Source organism: Blennius ocellaris (genome assembly GCF_963422515.1).
Source record: "Blennius ocellaris genome assembly, chromosome: 19".
In the NCBI taxonomy this organism is placed as follows: domain Eukaryota; kingdom Metazoa; phylum Chordata; class Actinopteri; order Blenniiformes; family Blenniidae; genus Blennius; species Blennius ocellaris.
The window spans coordinates 16,825,240-16,846,183 of record NC_137668.1 but is presented as its reverse complement, the minus strand read 5'-3'; the positions used below and the strand labels follow the sequence as shown (position 1 = coordinate 16,846,183).

At 40.6% G+C, this 20,944-nt stretch overlaps 1 protein-coding gene across 1 annotated transcript in view; it reads left to right on the top strand.

The window, feature by feature from the left end:
* ptprn2 (protein tyrosine phosphatase receptor type N2) overlaps positions 1-20,944 on the top strand; it is a gene marked incomplete at both ends in the record, with an annotated part of 139,756 nt that overhangs the window by 54,143 nt on the left and 64,669 nt on the right. The window lies entirely within an intron of this gene.

Here is a 20,944-nt window from a genome sequence, read left to right as displayed (position 1 = left end):
GTTGAGGGCTTGGCTCGATATGTGTGTGTATGATTGGTGGATTACAGTTTGTGTCTGTATTTATCCCTCAACATTCTCCCACTTTTGCAATGTTTGACTAACAAAACCATCATATGAACAAATATTGCGGGCAATGTATGCAGGAGGTTTAATGATTATACAGTATCATAACATCTTGTATTTTTTCCCACAGGTTTTCCTTTTCCTTTTTTTTTTTTTTTACCCTCCTCACTTTTGTGACTGACTTTGATGAGGTGGCGTGTGGCGAGAGCTAATGACAGCCGTGAGCAGGGCTGAAATGTCAGACCAAATGTTAAGTCAACATGATCATCGGCCTGACCCATGTTGATGAATTATGAATACAGCCCACCTGAATAGCAATTTTCAAGAAGCGAACAGAAGGAGCTTATCAAACTACTCATGCTCTGGGTTAGCTTTTCTTTTATCCCAAATCAATGTGACCTGCAGCTCAGTAATATATAAAAGAAATGCAAAAAAGGCAATTGGAGACATTTGTAAGGACATATTACCTTGTGACATTTACAATAATACCTCTATCATATCTCATATGCGTTGGAGAATCATATTGTGATCACTGCAGTGAATCAGCTTGTTAATTCCATGATGTCGCTGTGCGACGTGACATATGCTGTATGGGTAATAAGCAACAGACAAAACAGGAAGCAGCTTCCTGGAGGATCCTGAAGCTTTCTGTTGTTGTATGTATGTGTTGACAGTGACAGTTGTATGTGTCAAATGTATGATTTATTGCAATTAATTCACCAAAAGTGTGCAATTAATTATTTACTCCATCTCAATTGATTGACATTGTGACTTATTTCCTACCTGGTGGCCAAATTGCAGAAGTCCGAACTACAAAATCAATAGCCAAAAGCTGCAAATCGCTCTGCTTCTCAAAACACTGGCAGTGGAACCTGCACATATGCACATGTTCATATTGTAAGTCATATTGTTATTGCAATACTTGCCAACATTATTGGCTATCGCATGCAATATCATTTCTAGATCATCATCATGATCACTTTTGTGGCCCTTGCCATGATAACATGTAGATCACCTTGTTCTACATATAAATATCAGCTCTTCCTAATATGGTGATTTTGTGGGGTTCCACGAGACCACAGATAAAATGTCTCCTGAGCTGCATCTACTTTTGCCCGATATCAAAAACAATCTACAGTGAATGCAAAAATTGCCCTTTTTCCAGCTGCAAATAAGCATGCATGACATTGAATCCAATGCGATATGGCAAAGACGTGCTGATTCCAAAGTGGTTACCAGGTTGTGGAGCAACAGCTTGGTTAAAAGTGCAAGTCTGAAAATCAAACTGACACCCACATGCAGTGGCCACCTGGGTAATCCTGGCTGACCTTTGCCTTATGTGTGACTGTGCATAAATGACGTGGCCTCCTAATGAACTCATCAAAACCCCTGCTATACTCTGTGCTCAACCTGCTGCTGAGAGTCTTTATGCTCTGCAGAAACTAAGGAAGCCAACACCCCCCCCCCCCCCCCCCCAAAACAAAACTAAACTAAAAACTGTCCAGTGATGCAGAAATGTGCAGCAAGCACAATATTCTTTGCAGCTGATTGATGCTGATTAAAACAGGTACGAGCCACCATTCATCACCAACATAAGAGTGCACCACCTAAGATGTTTGATGTATTCCAACTCTGCTTCACACATTTGTATGACTACAAGAAGAAAAGGGTTATTCAAACATTTCATTTTGTGTGAATTGCTTCCCAAACTATACAATTTGCAATATTAGTCAGTGAAACAGAATTTTGAGAGACTGACTCAACTGTTTAAACAATGTCTTCAAATGACTTAAAAGCTAATCGAAGCAGTTAATTGATTCCCATTTTTGATCGGTTGCTAAGAAAGCAACAAATTATCAATGTGTGTTTTCATTGCCCGTTGTTTTGTTGACCCAATCATACAGTAAAATATGGCTGCTGCAACTTGCAAGAAGCATTTTGTTTCGGAACTATAAACTTAAATAAAGGTATTTTACATGGTCAATAATTAGTGCAAACCTGTACAGCTGTTGGAGCTGCAGGTATTTTGCAGTTGTTGTCTGTAAAATGTCATTTGAACCAAAGCATGCATGTAGTTTTCATGTTTTAAAAGTAAAAAAATTATTATTGATTAGTATTTGTTGAAACAGCAATCCAACCTCAAAAGTCAAGACAACTGCCGTTGATTCATTTCTCTTTAAAGACGTGATTGAGTGTTCCAGTGACACTAACACTGAGTGAGTGCTCATGGGATGTTTGGTGTTTTCCATCTAATAATCTAAGACATGCATGCCACAAGACTTGGTAGTCCGAAGGTTTCTTTTCTTTTTTTTTTTAGACATTAAACCTCCACTGGTGTTACCTTGACTGTACTCCGTGGTGTCTGAGCGAGGTTAATATGGCTCTGCTACATTCTGCTGTCCATCTATCTGCCCATCAGTTCTATTTGATGTGTTCAATGCTCCATTGAAAAGAATAGACAAAGAGACTCGGTTGAAAGGCATGGACAGTATAGAGGAGATTTGATAACTCATTGAAAAGCATCTTTTAGGCAGCAGGTTCTTAGCGGCTGTGTGGTGAAAGGCCTGCTGGGAGGTCTGACTGTATTAGTGGAGGTAGAGGCTCTTGTGTTCTGCTCAACTGGAAAACCGCAGGACAAAGACCCGCACTGCCTAATCCCTGCTCGGCTGCAAAACAAAAGAGAAAGCTGCTGCTTTATCAAAACTACAAGGCATTCTGTGTGTGTGTGTGTGTGTGTGTGTGTGGGTGTGTGTGTGTGTGTGTGTGTGTGTGTGTGTGTGTGTGTGTGTGTGTGTGTGTGTGTGTGTGTGTGTGTGTGTGTGTGTGTGTGTGTGTGTGTTTTGCAGCTGTGTTCATACTGTGCCAAGAAAATGATTTATTCAATATTTGATGAAGTGGCAGCCAAGCTGTTAAAACCAATGTTGAAATGTGTTGTTTAGAACTGCACTTTTTTTTTTTTGCCTTCTTGCTTCCTCTCAACGATTTCTAAACATGTAAATCACCTTCAGTTTGGGAGGGAAATAGATCTGCCAGAAGTGTTTTTGCTCACTGTAAAGTGACGTTTTGTAGCTGATGATGGATTTGATCCACTTCCATGTTTGTTCACTTCACAGCGAGTAGGTGGGTTCCTGTGTAGGAAGGCTGACTGTGCGCCATAAAGTGTCTATAATTATTTCTTGTCATTATTATTTCTGATTCATGATGTGCACTCGACATGGTTTAATGCCTCTTCTCTTGTGCGTGGCTGCCATTAGTATACCTACGCTGAGATGCAGCTCATTGGTCAGTGAGCTTGAGGGTCTGTTTGATGTGAAAATTGACGCCTGATGACTCGGCGACTGTCTTCCAACGGGGATCAAGGATGTCCAGGCCAAACACCAGAGTGTGTGAGTGGATATGTGTGTGTTAAGAGGGGCTGTAGGTGGTGGGTGGGGAGCTGGGTTAGGACACTCCTATTGTCTTGGCTGTCACGGCTGGGCGACCCCGGAGCCCCTCGGAGCCCCTCAGAGGCCTCAAAGGCCCCAGAGGCCAGGCCACAGCAATGAGTCCGCAGGCCCCCAGGCCGTGAGAACCTCGGCCTTGGTCAATGAGCATTGGGAGCCTGGGGACCCTGGGAGCAAGATGCCGGGCCATCTGGAGCAGAGTGCAGAGACCCTGACACACGGCTGTCACCCGAGGGAGACACGCAGAGACGTGGACGTAGACAATGTCTGCCCCCACGTTCCTGCGTCCGCCTGTGTACCCCCACCCCGCCGCCCCCTCCACAAACACTTTCATGGCAAGGCAAGAAGAGTTATTAAGATGGAAAAGCAAGTCATTCTGTCACCTGTCTGGTTTTTATTTGCTTTTTATCTGCTACAAATTGCACCTGGAAATGAGCAGAAACACCCAATGACAAAAAGCTTTGTAAACATCTCAAGACTCACCTTTTAAAATTGGGAAAATGTCTGACTGCATCCCCAACCCTTAAGCATACAGCATTGAGAAAACAACATTATCATCTACCTTTAGTTGTGTTTACGATCATCAATGTAACCTGAAAATGTTGGAAGTCTTTCAGGACAGAAATTGTTTAAAATGGCAAATGAATGACCATGTGCAAACTATTTACCAGGAAATGCATTGAATCAAATCAATAATAAATATCAATTTCTGATAAATGGCCAATTCAGATATATTAACTGCAGGATAATTCATTAAACAAGCCTCACCTGTTGATTATCTTGCCATCCTTTCCTTATTGGTGGGGTAGTTTAAGACTTTTCAGACCCGAGGGCTCAAAGATGAGCCTTCTGCATGCTGTAAAGTGATCAGTTGAATTGTATATGTAACTTGGTAAATACATTCTCAAATAAGTCCCTTAATAACAAAGTAATTCTGACTTGATATCAGCAGGTCACTAAAAACAGAGGATCTGGATTTCAAAGGCCTGAATTGAATAAATATCATGAGAATCAACTTGTTAACTACGACCTCCTTGAATCAGTGGATCACAGAACTATCCACTGCTTACAAGCTTTTTTTTTGTTGGGATGTAAATCCTAGAATGAGCCAGAAACAGTGACACTTTCTCACCAGATATGAAATGTACAACTCTTTGTGTTATTCTGTTCTAAAAAGGTAAGAGAAGCAGCCTATATATAAATGCTTTTCCTCTTTTACCTCACTCCACCCGTCTACCTGATTTTGTCTGTCTTTCCTCATTTCTCTGTGGGAAGGGCCTGCTATGCTTTCTAGTGCGCTTGGAGCCTAACACACACACACATACACCTACACACATGTACGCACACACACCTACACACATGCACGCACGCACACACACGCTTGCAGGCGAGTGTAAAGTGAAAAACACAGTAACCCCGGCTGTATAATGGTGCTAGCTACCATTTGAATGGTGAGTGGTAGTCTTTTCCAGCTGAGCAGATTAGCATAGATCTCCCACGCAGACAGAGTTGACCTTCACTCTGGCAAACACTTGTCAAAATGCCAGCGATAATTACCTTCTCTCTTCGCAAACAACACAATGGTTTATCCACCTGCATCTCAGGCGTGGAGGATGGATATGTGGAGCTGTAGCCGCCCCTTTACGGACATACACGTCAAGTAAAGGGAGTGTGGTCTGTGGGGGAACCCCATGTGGCACATGTGTACGTCTGGTTTCTGCTTGATATTGTAATATTTACTGTTCAGAATTCGGCGAGCCGCCAGAGGCTAAAGAAATAAGTGTGAATTAAATTTTATGCATGTTGCCACAGGTTTCAGTATGCTCGTGTCCAGACGCATGAGGCTGAAATGAAATTAGTTTTGTCAAGGTGGGAAAGCACCATCGAGAAACATGTTGAGAAAACCAGTTGTTTTTTGTTCTTTTTTGGTCAGTTCAACAAAACTCTGCGGCCTCTGTGTCGGCTGTATGATTGTGTGTTCATGCCTTAACATCTGTATCAATGAGCGTAGAGGTCAGAATACAACCCCATTCCTCCCCCCATATCCAGCCCCCCCCCCACTTCCTCCCCTTTCCCCCTTTCCTCCCACCAGTACTCTCCTCTCTCTCCTCCTCATCACTGGCTGCCCTCTCTGGTTGAGTGCTTGAATGTGTTCAGTTCGGTGATCAAAGTCTTCCTCAGTCTCTTCTCCTCCATTGCCCCTGGCTCTGTGTGTGTGTGTGTGTGTGTGTGTGTGTGTGTGTGTGTGTGTGTGTGTGTGTGTGTGTGTGTGTGTGTGTGTGTGTGTGTGTGTGTGTGTGTGTGTGTGTGTGTGTGTGTGTGTGTGTGTGTGTGTGTGTGTGTGTGTGTGTTTATGCGTGCGTGTGTGTGATTCAGCTACAAGCTCGGCTCTCAGTCGTCTAAACCGTCTCTCGCCGATGTCTTTTTTTTCAGTTTCCTTGCAACATCTTCCTGCCTCCGAGAGGACACACACACACACACACACACACACACACACACACACACACACACACACACACACACACACACGCAAATCACACATACATATATCTACATTGATTCTTATCCGATGTGACACGCATCACTTTTCAGTTTAAACTTTTATACATTGTTGATCTCAAAAATATCTATTGTCAGTTGCAATAAGTAACCCACAATTTATCCGCTCCACTCGTGTGCTTTTTAGTGTGTGTTCGTGTGTGTGTTTGGGTTTATGTGTGTGGTTCTGCTTGCTGCAGGCTCCTAGATAACCACAGTAGTATGAATCACAGTAAACTGCAAAATGTGTTCCTTTGTTTTACTGGAAACTTTCTCTCTCTACCAGGGTGTTAACTATCTTTTTAATTCCAAGGTCACAACCATTTATCCTAATTCTTCTTTATTTATTTTTTTAACCCTTCATGCATCCTGGACTGCCTCCAGGAACAGAAACATCTCACGGTGTCAAAGACGCTGATTAAATATGCTTGAGCTCTGCTGTTTGTAAATAGCTCCTGAACATTTAGTTTTTATCCCCTTTCCAGGCTGTGAGAGGAAACTTTCATCACCACTGAGTCTTTGTGCTCGTCTCCTTGAAGAAAGTTGTCATGTGGAAACATTTCCGATTGCATCGAGGACCTGAGGATGTTACAAGCGTGTGAATTGGTCTGTGTCTCACACTTGCCTTTATCCTGTTTATCCTTGTCAGTCATAGCGGTTCCTGTTCTTGCCCTTTCTCCATGCTCTTCTGCCCTTAGTTATTCCTCTCTCTTAGGCTTTGGTACGGTCCTGCACCTTTAGTTGCGGGGTCAGGGCTGCACTACTCCTGTAAACATATTTACTGTGTCAACATGGCTGTTGCGAAGCAGCTGAAGACAGTAACAGGTGCCTGTCAACAGCCGGCCTGATCTCTAGTGCATTAAAGGATCTTTGCTGTAGACGGGGATTAGTGTCGCCTGGCATTGTTTGTTTGCTAATTCCATCTCCAAGGTATTTGTGGAAAATAGGCATGAATAATTGAAAGCGATTTCTAGTGGACGAAACGAAGCTATCAGTGAATAGAGGGAGATTAATGAGTAGGGGGTGAAATGCAACGCAAATTGGAACAACGGAGCCGTTTCTCCCGAGTACCTGGAGAGACCCCCCCGAGTTCGTAAACAGAAATTGAACACGCGTTGTTTCAGTGGAGGTGAAGAGACGAGCTTTGAAGATGGGAAACGGACATGTATCACGACAGAAATGCAATCACTGGGTTTAAATGTGGAGTGTGGCAAAGCATGGTTCTGCGGTATTAAGGTGCTTTCTCTGTCTTCAGTGTTGAGCCGTTTCAGCTGAGTTCACATGTGGAAGTTCTGTTTTTCCACAAGTTTGTCGAACATTTGAACAGTTTTTTGTTATACCTGTTAATCTCTCTAAAGCAATAATATAGCTTTGCATTTGTAACCGCTTATATTTGTTCTGGTAAGAAAACAAGAAGTAACTTCTCAATTACAAGTTTTTTAATAGCAAGTAAGTTCTCGGAAGAATGGGTTTGGAAAAATACTTTTGTCGTGTCAGGCTCTTAGTTTGTTGGTCTTGTTTTAGACGATGTAGTTGCTGCAACACAATAACCTGAGTTACTTTACATTTCTATTTCTGTGAGAGTTATTTAAGATGACATTTTCTTTGGAACAATGTTACAGTTTGCCCTTCAGTGTAGTATTAAACATGTACTGATTTGACTGTTATATGACTTATATGACTGGTGTTTTCTTTTATTATCTTATTTTGAAAGGTTTTAATTTAAGAACATACGGTACCTTTAAAGATGGAGATCATTGGGTTTATTATACTTGCAAAACATGTTTTGATTATTTAATGTCAGGCAGGATGTGAATAGTAATAAATTCACCAAGTTAGTTAAAAAACAGATGCAGATTTTTTTAGGATATTTAGTTTTACAGTGGAAAGCAATGTTTTATGATGATGATGATACTCAACTCTTTAGTTTTTCTGATACTTTCAGTTTCATTTAATACATTTTATGTGTTTCCCAGAAAGCATTCCACTTTGTCAGTATAAAAAAAATTTGATTTTAAGTGTTTAAAATACCATTTTTAATCTTTGCCACGATATAATGTCAATGTGGTTCTTGCAGAACGAGTGGTAACAAAACATTTTCTCACAAGTGGTGGTGAACTTAATAACAAAATGGCTCACTAGCTTTGTGTTTTATGGCCTCACAAAGCAGCACATTTCACAACCGAGTCATAAAGATGATTTGTTGTCCTTGGGATTATCACGTCCTGATTTTCATGCTGCATCTAAACGGAGTGTGCTGGAGCAAAAACAACTTAAGTGGCTATGTTTGTTGCTATCAGTGTTGGTGCCAAAGACCTGAAAAAGCCCACCTGTACCCAGTGGAGGTTTTCTCACTGCTTCATAATCTACACAAACAGGCAGGCTGACCACAGAGATGGTGGATGCATTTTCAGAGCTGCAGGCTTCCACATCATGTCGAGCAAAAACATTCAATGTCCTCTTCAGCCCTGCCCGCCACCCGCTCTCTCAGCTTGCGTTTTATCCAGATTGACCCCACCACTCCCAATCCCCATATCCCCGTGTCCCTTCATCTTCCATGCCTGCCCCCGCAGTGAACGCTCCTCCTAAGTGAGAGCCCATGTGCACGATGGTGAGCATGTCAAGAACAGCAGGTACTTCTGCCTCGTGTTTGTTGTATGCACAGTGGTTTGTAGACTCGATGGGTGCTACTTTATGAAGCAGCAGATACAAACAGCCATGTAAATGAGCTTCTTTCTATCTCCTGCTAGGAGCCATAAGGAAAGCATTATAAGTGATTTAATCATTACCATCATACAGGAATTTGGCTCACAGGGAAGTTTGGCTGACGTTGCTGCAATATATTCCAGTTTGTCAAGATTAATAGTGATGTTTTTTAACACTGAAGCCATTTGAATTGATCGTCAAGATGACAAAATGCTTTCTGTTTTCTACATGGGAAGTTAATGGACCGCAACATCAAGAACATAAAAGATGTGGCTTTTTTTTAATTATTAACAAACTATTTGAATTTTGCTACACAAAGGAATTCTATTCACTATACAGAGCAGCTTCGTCTAGACTAGCATCACACACAGACGGGCATTGGAAATGATCCCACCTCACTCGACAGGCCATTATCCATTCAGAGACACACAAGTCCTAAATTGACCCAACAACTTTATATTTGGATAGTGGGAGAAGAACGCAGGTGGAAACCACACAGACAAAAGGAGAACATGCAAACCATACAGAATAGTGTCCCCGAATTTACTTTTGTGCATGTGCAGCATTTACACTGGTATTGAATTTCAATTATTGTACTGAGCATGACATCAATAACATTGCTTTAGTCCAACCATCCATTCATCTTCTTTCCCCACCTTCAGGCCATTCAGAGTCACAAATTAACCTCAACTACATGTTTGTTTGGCCTGTGGAATGAAAGCACCCAAAGAAAACGGGAAATCGACCCAAAGCATGAATATTCTTGCTGTGAAATGAGAGCGCTAACCACTCCACCACTGTGTTTTTCCCTTGTAACTGCCAAATATTGACTAATGTCTTTTTTATTTGAAATCAAATGTTAATACCAGTAAGTTTGTGTCGGCGAGTCAACAACTAGATACTCATACTGAGGTCTCATAATAATGATTTTTTTTTTTTTTTTTTTTTTTTTTGGCAGATATGAGAAAGAAGTCAGTTTCACATCTCAGCCAAATTATACCTCAAGCACAACCAACCAAGAATGTTTTTTTTTTTTGGTGCTTTTTTTATTGGGAAAATAACAAATATGTGTGAGAGCGTGGAGCACAAAAGAGAGAGACAAAACAGATAAACATAACGAAACAGAGTAATGATGCAAGTTGAGGCATACAGCTACCACCAACATAGAGACGGACTGGACAGAACAAAGTGAGACGGGTCTCCAGCAGAGTGGGGTTACTCTCTAACAATATTGATAATTGGATGTGTAGTGCTACAAGTCAATACTATGATATATCTCCAGACTTGTGTGGATGTGTTTTTTGAGACTTTGAAATTGGAATCCAATTAAGTCAAGGGCAAGGTATCGGTACCAATAGAGGCATCTAAAATTTATGAACCGATCCCAGCCCTATATGTCTGAGTAAACTCTCTCTTCTTCCTTCCTCTCTTTGCTATCAGTGTCACTATCAGCAGTACCATTGAAAATTGTACTCCAAATCAATTTGACATTAATCAACACACCTAACAGGAAGGATAATTAAAACACTTAAAGAATGTTTTCCTTTCACTAAGCTAAAATAATTTCCCTGTCATGACATTTTTCATCCGATTTAAATCTGAAAACTTCAGTCTTACCTCTCTGAGTACGACTTTGTCGATGTGTGGTTACACCCTCAGATCCATCATGGTCTAGTCTATTGCTCCTAATGTGGCCATCGGGGTCTGATTCCTTTGGTCGGATTTGGAGAATCTTAATGAGTCCCTGAATAAAGTGGTCAGATTGATGTGTGGATTTATATGCACCAAAAATATCATCGAAAATTAGTCAGTGGATTAATCTCATAATGCACGATATCACATCCAGCATTACCCAGGAACCCGCCAATCTTGAATGTGAATTTCTTACTAAACAGGCTGGTTGTGTTTCTTTTTGTGTTTATTTTAAACCCGCTGAGCCATGAGGATCACTGCTTTGCATTGACCCATTGTGCTGTGGCACCATGTTGTTTTTCAGAACACCGTATGTCATTTTCACAATGGGAAGAAATCCAATGTTCTGTTTACATGGGCAATCCAAACAAAAATCAGATTGATATAAGATTCCATATATCCATTTAACTGCAGCTATTGGTTTATTTTGTCAAGTTAGTGTGGAGATAAAATGAAAATCAGCTAACTTCACTGGCGGTAGCGTGCACAACAATCTGGCTGTAATTTATTCCAACCAGACCCCACATGAAGAAAACTCTGTATGTAGAATACACGGAGATTGGTAATAGGAGGTGATTCTCTAAATGAGCAGTGAAGACTTGTTTGGCTACGGTCTGAATATAAAGCATGTTCATTTATATGTAAAAGCATCGAATATAGGTCTAAACGTGTTTGCTTCTCATCCTCAATCAATGCACCCTGAACAAGCTCGAGCGCATAAAAAACTAGGACATGAATAAGTAATACACTGATGCAGAAATGCTCTATATAGAAGTTCAATATATGTATACTCAGGAACTATGGATTGTTTGTGTTGGATGAGGATGTTAATGGACGAACAAAACTCCACATGCGTATCAAAGAGGCAGCAGATGACACTTCTGGTTCTTGAAACCACAAAGGGGTTTGTGTAAAACAAAGAGAGATGTCTATACATTTGCTGCAGGATGTGGACTTACCTGGTGTGTGCATGTGGGCACGCGCACATGTGTGTGTCTGTATTTATGCAGCACATCTCGGTCTGAGCTTATGAGTGTGTATCTGTGTGTGTTTTTTTTCTCTTTTCTCTTAATGGTACATCCGTGCTAAATTGGCCCCTGAATGCAGTGTGCTCTGCCTGTGGTTTTGTGAGCTACAAGTGTAGAGAAACAAAGGGAGCCGGGGAGCTTCAAAGCGGGTGGGTGACATTTCGAGCTTTCCATCTTCAAAGCACTATTTGCTTTTGTAGTTCCTCTTTGAGTATAATTATTTTTTTTTTTCCAAAAGGATTACAGCTGTCTGAAAATATAGAGTAGAATTTGAGGGCCATTTCATAACATTCCCAACAAGGGACACACAATGAGCTGTCTGTTTATGCATTATTGTGTAAAAAATATATTTATTTCACTATTGTTTGCTATTATACATAATTTACTGCAACCTTTATGCTGCATATAATCCTCTATATCACAGTCTCAGCCCTTATAGGCAGCTATTGGCAATGAATTGATCATTGACCCATTGACACCCCCCAGATGGAGGGGAGACATGAAATCCACCATGTCCTCTCATTTTCATTCACCTGTCTTCCTCCTCGCTCATTCTTCCACCCTCCTCATCCAAGTGCCTCTCTATAATTCATGTCCAGGTGCAGCTCCAGCTTTCTTTGGCAAGGGGCTTGAAAGGGAAAAGAAAAAGGCAGATGTTCATTTTTCGCTCCTTTTGTGCATCTCTCTATATGTGTTTGTGGGCATGTGGTCCATTTTTGCCCCCTCTTACCTGTAATGCAGTTGGTGGTGTCACTGTCGATCAGCATAAAGCAGAAATTAAAGCCAGTCACAGCCATGACGAACCACTGGCTCCCGCTTCATACGGATGTGCATGTTTTGGTTTGCGTATAGTCAGAGTGAAGTGTTCTTGCAGTTGAGTGCAGAATAATAAACAACACGAGGATTTACCCAGAAAAGATTTCAAAATGTGTAAATAATGATAAGCTATTTTGCTGCTGCTCTTTGTTAGTTTTTTGTCAAACTTTTGATGTTGGATGTAAGAACATGCGTGCCAAGACGAAGCCACAGCGCAGCTGTATTTACATGCAGCTTCTGTGCTTCTTGTCATACAAACCACATGAAGCCCTCCTCACTGACTGCAAAGCCGCGGGAGCGAGTGAACTCTGCAGGTGGATATCTATATTGCAAAGTGACATATACAGTATATTGCACAGTGGTGGCCTGAAAAGATCTGATCTGAAGATAATGACTTTTATGAAGATAAATGCACCAAATGTATCTCTCATTACCTGGAACATGCTGCATGTTGTCGTGATAAAATATTTCTACCTTGCATTTATAGAAAGAGAGATTCTTATGCTGCCTCCTTTCTATTTTGCTGATTACTTTTATGTGTAGTATACTGAACACATGATTAGAACTACAGCTTAAAGATATGGGGATAACATCTAAATCCGCACAAATTGTTTTAGATTGTTTATTTAGAGCACATTTCACCACACAGTCGGCCTATTGAAAGCGTACAAATGATCCATCTGCATGCAGAGACCTTATTAAATACAAAAAAAGCCAAGTTTCATTGTCGACTCATCCGTGGAATTACTGTAAATTAGATATAGTGAATTCACTGATTATAGTTGTCAAACCGTTTAACATTTAAACATTTCAAATGTTCCACAACGAGCTGTGAATGTACACAGGAGCAGATCTTACAGCTGGAGATGAGAGAATGCCATTATATAAACAGGTAATGAAGGTAGTAAAATATTAAATGCTTCCACATAAAACGTGTCATTTCAAGCGGCTTTACTAATGTGGACAACTATAGTGTATTTAAAATTGTAGCCACACTGGCAGGTTGATTAATGCTTCGAGCAGTTTAGTTTTTTTTTCCACAGCCTATTGTTTTGGTCGTTTTAGAACATCAGCTTTGGGCACGTGAAGTGTTCTAAACTTTAGAGTGGAGGACTGTCACAATATTGCATTTTCACTTCACTATCATGATCACAATGACATATCACAATATTATGATAGTAACTAAAACTTAACCTGTATTTATACAAATTGAATGACGCAGTCTGCTGGTAAAAGTGCAAAAACAAACCTCGCAACGACCCCAGGCTGCCTTGTTTGCACGTTTGTCTGAAATGAATATTCATCAAGACTATTTTAGATGTCGAGAGGTGTTATAGACGATGTTATATGATTGAAAGTAGAACAGCTGACCGCCTCAGTACAACCTTTGCCACAGTGGACTCAGCCACCGCTGGCTTTCCTCCGCTATCAAGGCTGGCTCTCAAAATAGGCCAAGTGGCTGGCCAGAGTGACCTGTTCCCAGGTCTGTGACAATGAAGATCATCTGGCCAGATAGTGAAGTAGATAGTCCTTTAACTTTAAAGACACAACTACGATCTTATCGTAACACTCATTTTCAGTGTTTATCTCACTGTGGTAAAGTCCTCTCTGTCCGCTCTCTCAGGTTTGTGGCAGATTCTTAATAAGGTTTGCTCACACATTAGGGTGTGTGGCTGTGGCTTGGATGGTATATCCAATTATACATACATAAATGATACATATATACAATTTCTATACATATAAATATATGTACACATATACACCCACATGTAGGCATCCTCACACTCCATCTTTATATTGTTTAAAAATGATCCCTTTATATCTTCTGTTGAACTGTATTATGTTTGGACATCTCTTGAGGTCCACACTGAAACAGTTTCACGCCACATAAAGAAATGAAAAACCTTCTCCTAGTTGTTCGAGCATTGCCGAGCATTATCTGGTATATTCAATAACATCCTCCCCAAAAACCTCCAACTCCACATGTCTGTGCGGGGGCTCAGAGCTCCATTCATTCACTCTGTGGTGACTGCAAGCAAATGAACACTGAGATAATACAGTTTCCAGCAGATCGCTCTTGTGTAAACAGAACCTACAGCATGCAATACCCTCATTTCAATACTCCTGTTTGCGCATGATGTAACTCATAGTGTCACTTTTATTAAATCACCCGCAAAGTGAAAGTGCAATCTATTCGCGTTAGTGTTCAATTTAGCAGCCTTTATGTTGGATCTTAGTAAATCAGGCCCATTGTGTTCAATTAGCATCAGATCATTTGCACAATATCATCATATGCACATTTTTCACACAATATTAAAATGTCTTTATTTTTAATATAATGGTTAACGACACTGCCAGTGTATTTCAACAGCCCTATTGTAGATACAAAATCATGGAGGTGAAAAGGGCACCCATTGTTTTAATACGTATCACCAGTTTCAATGGGACTAGATTTGATGAGATATTCTTCCAGGTTTTGAGTTTTATTGCATGTAATACCATGGTTTTCATCTGGCAGATAAAAAACACTTCAGGTTAGGGTTTAATGAAGGACACACTACTTTGTGCATAAGCTTTTAAGTCTACAGGATGAGACTGTAGGGAAAACATTCCTGATTAAGGTAGATAGTAAGTGAAACGATGTTTATTAAATATACTGAGCGTACTCAAGTTCATTGCATTTGACCTATGAAAATAGGAGGTATTGGGAAAAACACCATCAAATAGAAAATCATGCAGAATATGTTTTTTTTGTTTGTTTGTTTGATCGGTTTATCAAATCCTTTTCCTAACAAAATTCCCTTACTGATTCTTATTATCATGGTTGAAGCATCTTAGAAAATTTGTATAAAAGTGGTATAGCTTTATATTTAAAAGCCTAACATTTCACATCGGTGTGCAATGGGCCCCCATTATATCTAAAAATATTAGTAACGTGTTATTGCCATGTGCAATAAAACCTCAAATAAAGTGTTTTATTTTGCTGCAATAGACAGGGTGTAATCTTTTCTGTCCAAATGGCTGTTGTTGGCACCCATATTCTTTCTCAATATAGAAATCTGGCTTTGTGATGCTGTGTGTGCAAATGCGTGCATGTGTGTGTGCACGTGTGTGTGTGTGTGTGTGTGTGTGTGTGTGTGTGTGTGTGTGTGTGTGTGTGTGTGTGTGTGTGTGTGTGTGTGTGTGTGTATGAGAGACAGACAGACAGACAGAGAGAGAGAGAGAGATGCGTTTCAAAATAGGTTATTACTAATCTGCCTTAAAAATGAACATTCACCTTCGAGAGAAAAAAAAAAAATCTTGATAGGAGAAAAAAGGAAAGACAATGAATAATGGATAAGTTTTAAGAGTGATACTGCCCCCACCCCTCCACCCTCGTCCCCCCAACTCTCTTTTCCCGCTGTGTTCCCTGCCTCCTCTTAAATCGATACAGCTGACTGTCATGGGTCAGTGGCCTGTATGCATTCAGGCTGCACTGCTACAGAGGAGCACTGTGTCTCCCAGAGTTCTCAGTGGAGGAGATGACTTGTTTCTATCTCAAACCTCTCTTTAAGGGACACCCACTTTCAATTTAACTTCACTATCCTCTTCAGATTAACCTGAATTAACACAAAAACGTCATATCTATAGGAGATCACCTTTTCTTCAGGGAGGGAGCATGCTTTATTTTCTGCATAGATTTTAATGATGAAATGACATCTTTCCATTGGTTGTTTTAAAGCATTCCATAAAATCAGAAGCTCAGTCCTTTCCTATTCAGTTAAAGCCTTTCTTGTCAAGCTTTTTGTACTAGTACTGCTCCATTACCGTTATGCCATCAACAGGCTTCTCACTTTAAATTCTTGGTAATTTTGAACACCACCAGGAGGTCTGGATGTTGAAAATGATTGACTAAAGCCCAGCTTTTCATTTCTAACCAGCAACAGCTCATTTTGTTCAATTAAGTGCTGCTAGCATCTTTTCAGTCGTACAGCTTAAATGTGAGGCGACTGTTGCAGCTGTTAAAGAGGACTTGTATTAAAATGAGTTAAAATGAGTAAAAATGTCAAAGTTGCATTGTCAGCCGAGCTAGATGACCACATTTGGTCATCAGTCAGATATAATTTGAGCCAGCAAATCACTGCTAAAATAATCCTCTACCACCTGATCGGGACTACTTTTTCTTGTGAGCGGCGCCATCGTGTCCTGACATATGGTTTGTAAAGGTCTTCTCTCTCTCTTATGATTGGCTAGTTCCTGTTGTACTTCTTCTGAATCCACCCAAACAATAGCTTTAAAACATGCTTTTGCTATTTAATTAGGAGAAAACTCATTTTGGGATTTCAGAAGTATTTATATAACTCCTGTACTATTCTTCTGCAATTAATGTTATTACATTTTACATCAAAAAAGTTGTCGATAGAAGAAAATATGGATTGATTCATGCATCTGTCTGCAATGCAAAATTCACTGTGAACAAACTCCACAGTTATTAGTCTGAAATGTTTATTGATAACAGGCTCGGTAGCCTTTTAGGAGGTAAATATAATCCCTCTGAGCATATATCAGCCCCATCAGCCCATGAGAATAGCCATATTCTTTTATACCATGGTGCAAATATGAGCTGATACAATACTAGCCAGGTGATTTAAACTTTATATAGAAAACAATAAATGTATGGCTGCTTTGCTTTCATATCTAATTAGACATATGTTGGATTGTTGAGGCTAATGGTTCTTGTTTTCTTTCAAGAATTACAAATTTTTTTCCACATTTAATGAAAAAAACAATACTTGTTGAGTGTTCAGTGATGATAATTCGCAAGTTTGAATCATACGGCTAATGTGTCTCCAATGTGGGTCCCTGAGCAAGACCCCCCAATTAGCTGCCTGGACTTAGTTAGTTAGTTAGGTAGCTAGGTAGTTAGGTAGTTAGGTAGTGTTAGGTTCAAGCAATGAATAATGACTGAAGATACTCTTGTCAAAAGCAGGGATTTTTATTTTACATAACCTCATACATAATCTCGTGAAGACTGCTGCTTGTATTGATCTACATTGCTGGATGTTCTCAAATTTGCAGGTGAGACAGAAGGGAACAAAATGTATTCCCCAGATTTTGGCGAATAAGTGGTTTATGGTTTTTTCTAAGCTTAAAAAAAAAAGAAAGAAAATCCCCATTCAAACATTTCAGACACTCACTGCTTTATACTTGCATACAGTCCAAACAAAAAATTCAATCTGAAGCAGTACAGTTACAACTAAAGCAAGTGCACTCCACAAACAAACAGAATAAAAGAGGACTTATCGTTGTGGAGAATATGAGCTATTCTCTTCATGATTCAGATCCGACTGCTGTCTCTGCGCTTCACAGTGGCTTGTGTGTATGTAGCCACGGGCTCCCTCACACTCCAAGTCCAATTACCTGTGTTAAGGCCACATCAGAGACGGGGGATTACAGCATATTATTCTAGCACAAACAACAGTCTCTCTGCCCACCAACCTGCAGGCAGCCAGACTCAAGCAACTGAGGAAGGTGTGAGAGGTGTTACATTAGCACCTGGATGTGCGAACAGCAGACTACTGACCTTTTACCGCAGACTGATACACTACCAGGGAAACTTGTTCGCCTCCTGTCGATCCTTACGTTGTCTTCAACGCCTCTCATTTCCTCCCCTGTCTTTCAATTCTTCTGTCCCCCTTTTATATGTCTTTCTTTGTCTGATACTTTGTTTATCTTGTCTTAAATCACAGTTGTATCTTATCCTCCGTTTTCCCTGCTGTATCTATTAGAGCGCTCTCCACTGAACCATAGCCTGTCTGAATTCCTCTTTCATTTCTTGACAGTTTGATACTTTTACCAGAGGATGTTAGTCAAGATGTCGCCTCCGTCTCTTGAGTTGTTGTCACCACTTGAAATTTTCTTTAAAGATGATTCTTATGCAAACCCTGTATTAAATCGCCTCAAGCTCCCCAGAAAGGCCCTGGAAATATGTCCCCTGACTGTAGCACCTTTAGCAACAGTCACCCGTCACCACAATCCTCAAATCGCAATTTTACACCCGTCTTTGTATTTTTTTTTTATTCTTTTTTTTTTTTTTATTGTTTTGCTACTGCAGTTTTGTCATGTACCAGCCACCGTGTCTGTACAAATTGCTGCGCGTGAACATCCGCAAGACACACAACTTCCTTCAAGTCACCTGCCAGGGGCTCTAATTAGACTGATAAGCAGTGCAACTGGAATCAGCTCTTCCTGGTAATCAGCCCCACGGAGCCCAGACAGACGGCTAAATGAGGAGGAGATGAGCCATGCAGCCCAACAGGTGTCCTTAAAAAGACAGGGAGGTGTGCTTATACAGTCTTGTCTCTCGCTCTCTAACTACTTGAGAGTTCAGACACTGGAGACTCCGCAACATACAGAGAGATTTTGCAATTATTTAAGAAATAATCAAAACGAAACTGTGTGTCAGTCCTTCTGTGGAGTGAAGATTTAATCATCATGCTGCGACTCTGAACCACTGTCTCACTTTAAAAGGGATTTGTTCGAGAAACTGCAGTAAGAGGATTGATTCAGAGGAGAGGGAATTATACAATTATGCAAACACACTCGTCAAACGGTATATTTTGATTGTGGAATTGCATCCCATTCTTTTCGGGATGCAGCTGCTCTGCTTTGGACTTATAATAATGATGATCACATTTTGTCCTGAAGCAAAATAGTAATAAAAAAAAAAAAAAAATAGAGCCCAGTGACACATCAGGCGGCCTGAATGCAAGTGATATCAGAACTCATAAAATCTCGGAAGGGAAATGTAATATTTCTCATTTTGACACCTGCGTGAGGCTGTTGTGTTACACTTTCATTTTGCACCCACCACTTCCAGCTGTACACAGGAAAGCAACATGGCGAGATTAGCACTGCGATCTGAGGAGACGCCAGGATGCTTCACAGAGACGGAGCGAGGCGGACAGATAAGACGCAGCTCTCGGTTGCTTTATCCACTCTCTGGGGGAAGATGTCCACTAACATCTGTAGACATGGTTGTTTGTGGGGGGGTGGGGGGGGGGGGGGGGTTACTTAAAGGCCGCAGGCAGCAAATGTGTTCACTTTGACATTAACCTCCCCCAGCTGAAAGCATCTCAACTACCTCAGTTCAGAGAGAGGGAAAAAAAAAGCTTCGGAGACTAAATCTAGATGCACAGACAGTGCATTAGTTGTATATGGGAGCTTGAAATTGATTGAAAAGGGACAAAACTGTGTGTTTGTATTGCTATATTATCTGTTTGATAAATATGTGCTCTTTCTTTCTGGAGAAACTCAGCATACTCTGCTCTCTCATTTAGGATCCATTTTGGAGAGTTGTTTTGGATTGTGGTGTAAAATGGTGGCATCTCTTCAGTGCAGCTGCATCTTGAAGATAAAATAGAGCAATTTCTACAAAAATTTAAAATATCACATTATTGGTCAATTATAAGTTGGAGTTAATTTTCAGGGGGTTTTTTTGTCGTCGTTAATTTCAAGCTAAATATGTTGCTGCTCTCTTGAGCAAGATTTTCTCATCTTACAGTCCAATCAACAGTACAGTCTGTATTTACACCTACATGGCAGGTATTTGTCTATTTATATCTACAGTATGTAGCAGCAGACGTACACGCCTACAATATATCGCCCACCATTGGTTAAAGGTTGGGAGAAGGGGGCGGACTGTGGGGGAAGTGACGTGGGCGTTTCTGTCTGAAAAGCGGTTGGTAAATTGTGCACATCTAATAGTTATGGGGCAATGTTTTTCTGTTTTTATATATATATATATATGTGTGTGTGTGTGTATATACATACACTTGGGAGTATGTGTGGTTATTCCACCCACAATGCAAACCTGAAATCTGGGTACAAATAGTGTCTGCCTTCATAGTTTGAGAGAAGAGTAGCTCAAGTCTGCGTGACAGTGAGCTGTGGAGCGCTGACTTGTCACCCTGCTGACTGTAACCAGTTGGTTTCGCTGAGGAAACAGTCACGCACAGCAGGTCATAGTTGGATGAGCTCAGCTTTGACTTTTGGGTCTTTTTCTTGAGATGTCGATCGAACCCAGCCTCCTTCGTCAACAGATTGTTGTATTTGCAGCTGATGCGGAGTCGACTGATATGTTTTGTTTTTTTTTCTTATGATGAGTCCTTAATTTTATTCGGTTAAATTGTATTAGTGAAGGTTGGTGTTGCTGCTTTATGTATAAAACATTTGTAAAGAAGCTGAACATCACACTTCATTTGCAGAAAAAAAAAACATTTTCTTGAATTTGAACAGCTGGGGATCATGTTCTTGTGGTTTAAGCATATCAATATGATTTAATGGGTCATGGTTGTATTGGTGGAGGATGTCTTCTATTGCTTCTACAAATCTGTGCCCTTGGGTCAAAGGTATGTGCCTGGATAAACATACTTCATGCGTTGATGTGGTATATAGATTGTTCGATGATAGATCTTGTTCTCAGATCAAATCCACTTGATTACCATCAGAGCCCCTCCACCCGCCGCCTGCTCTCTCTGTCCTGTGCCTTCCATCCACTCGCTTATATTCCTGACTTGAGTGATGGCGTTTGTGATTCCTAATGACAGTCGGAACAAATCTGCGGTAATGAGGTCACATTGGGTTCCTTTTTTTCCCTTTCTCTAAAATCACCCTTCA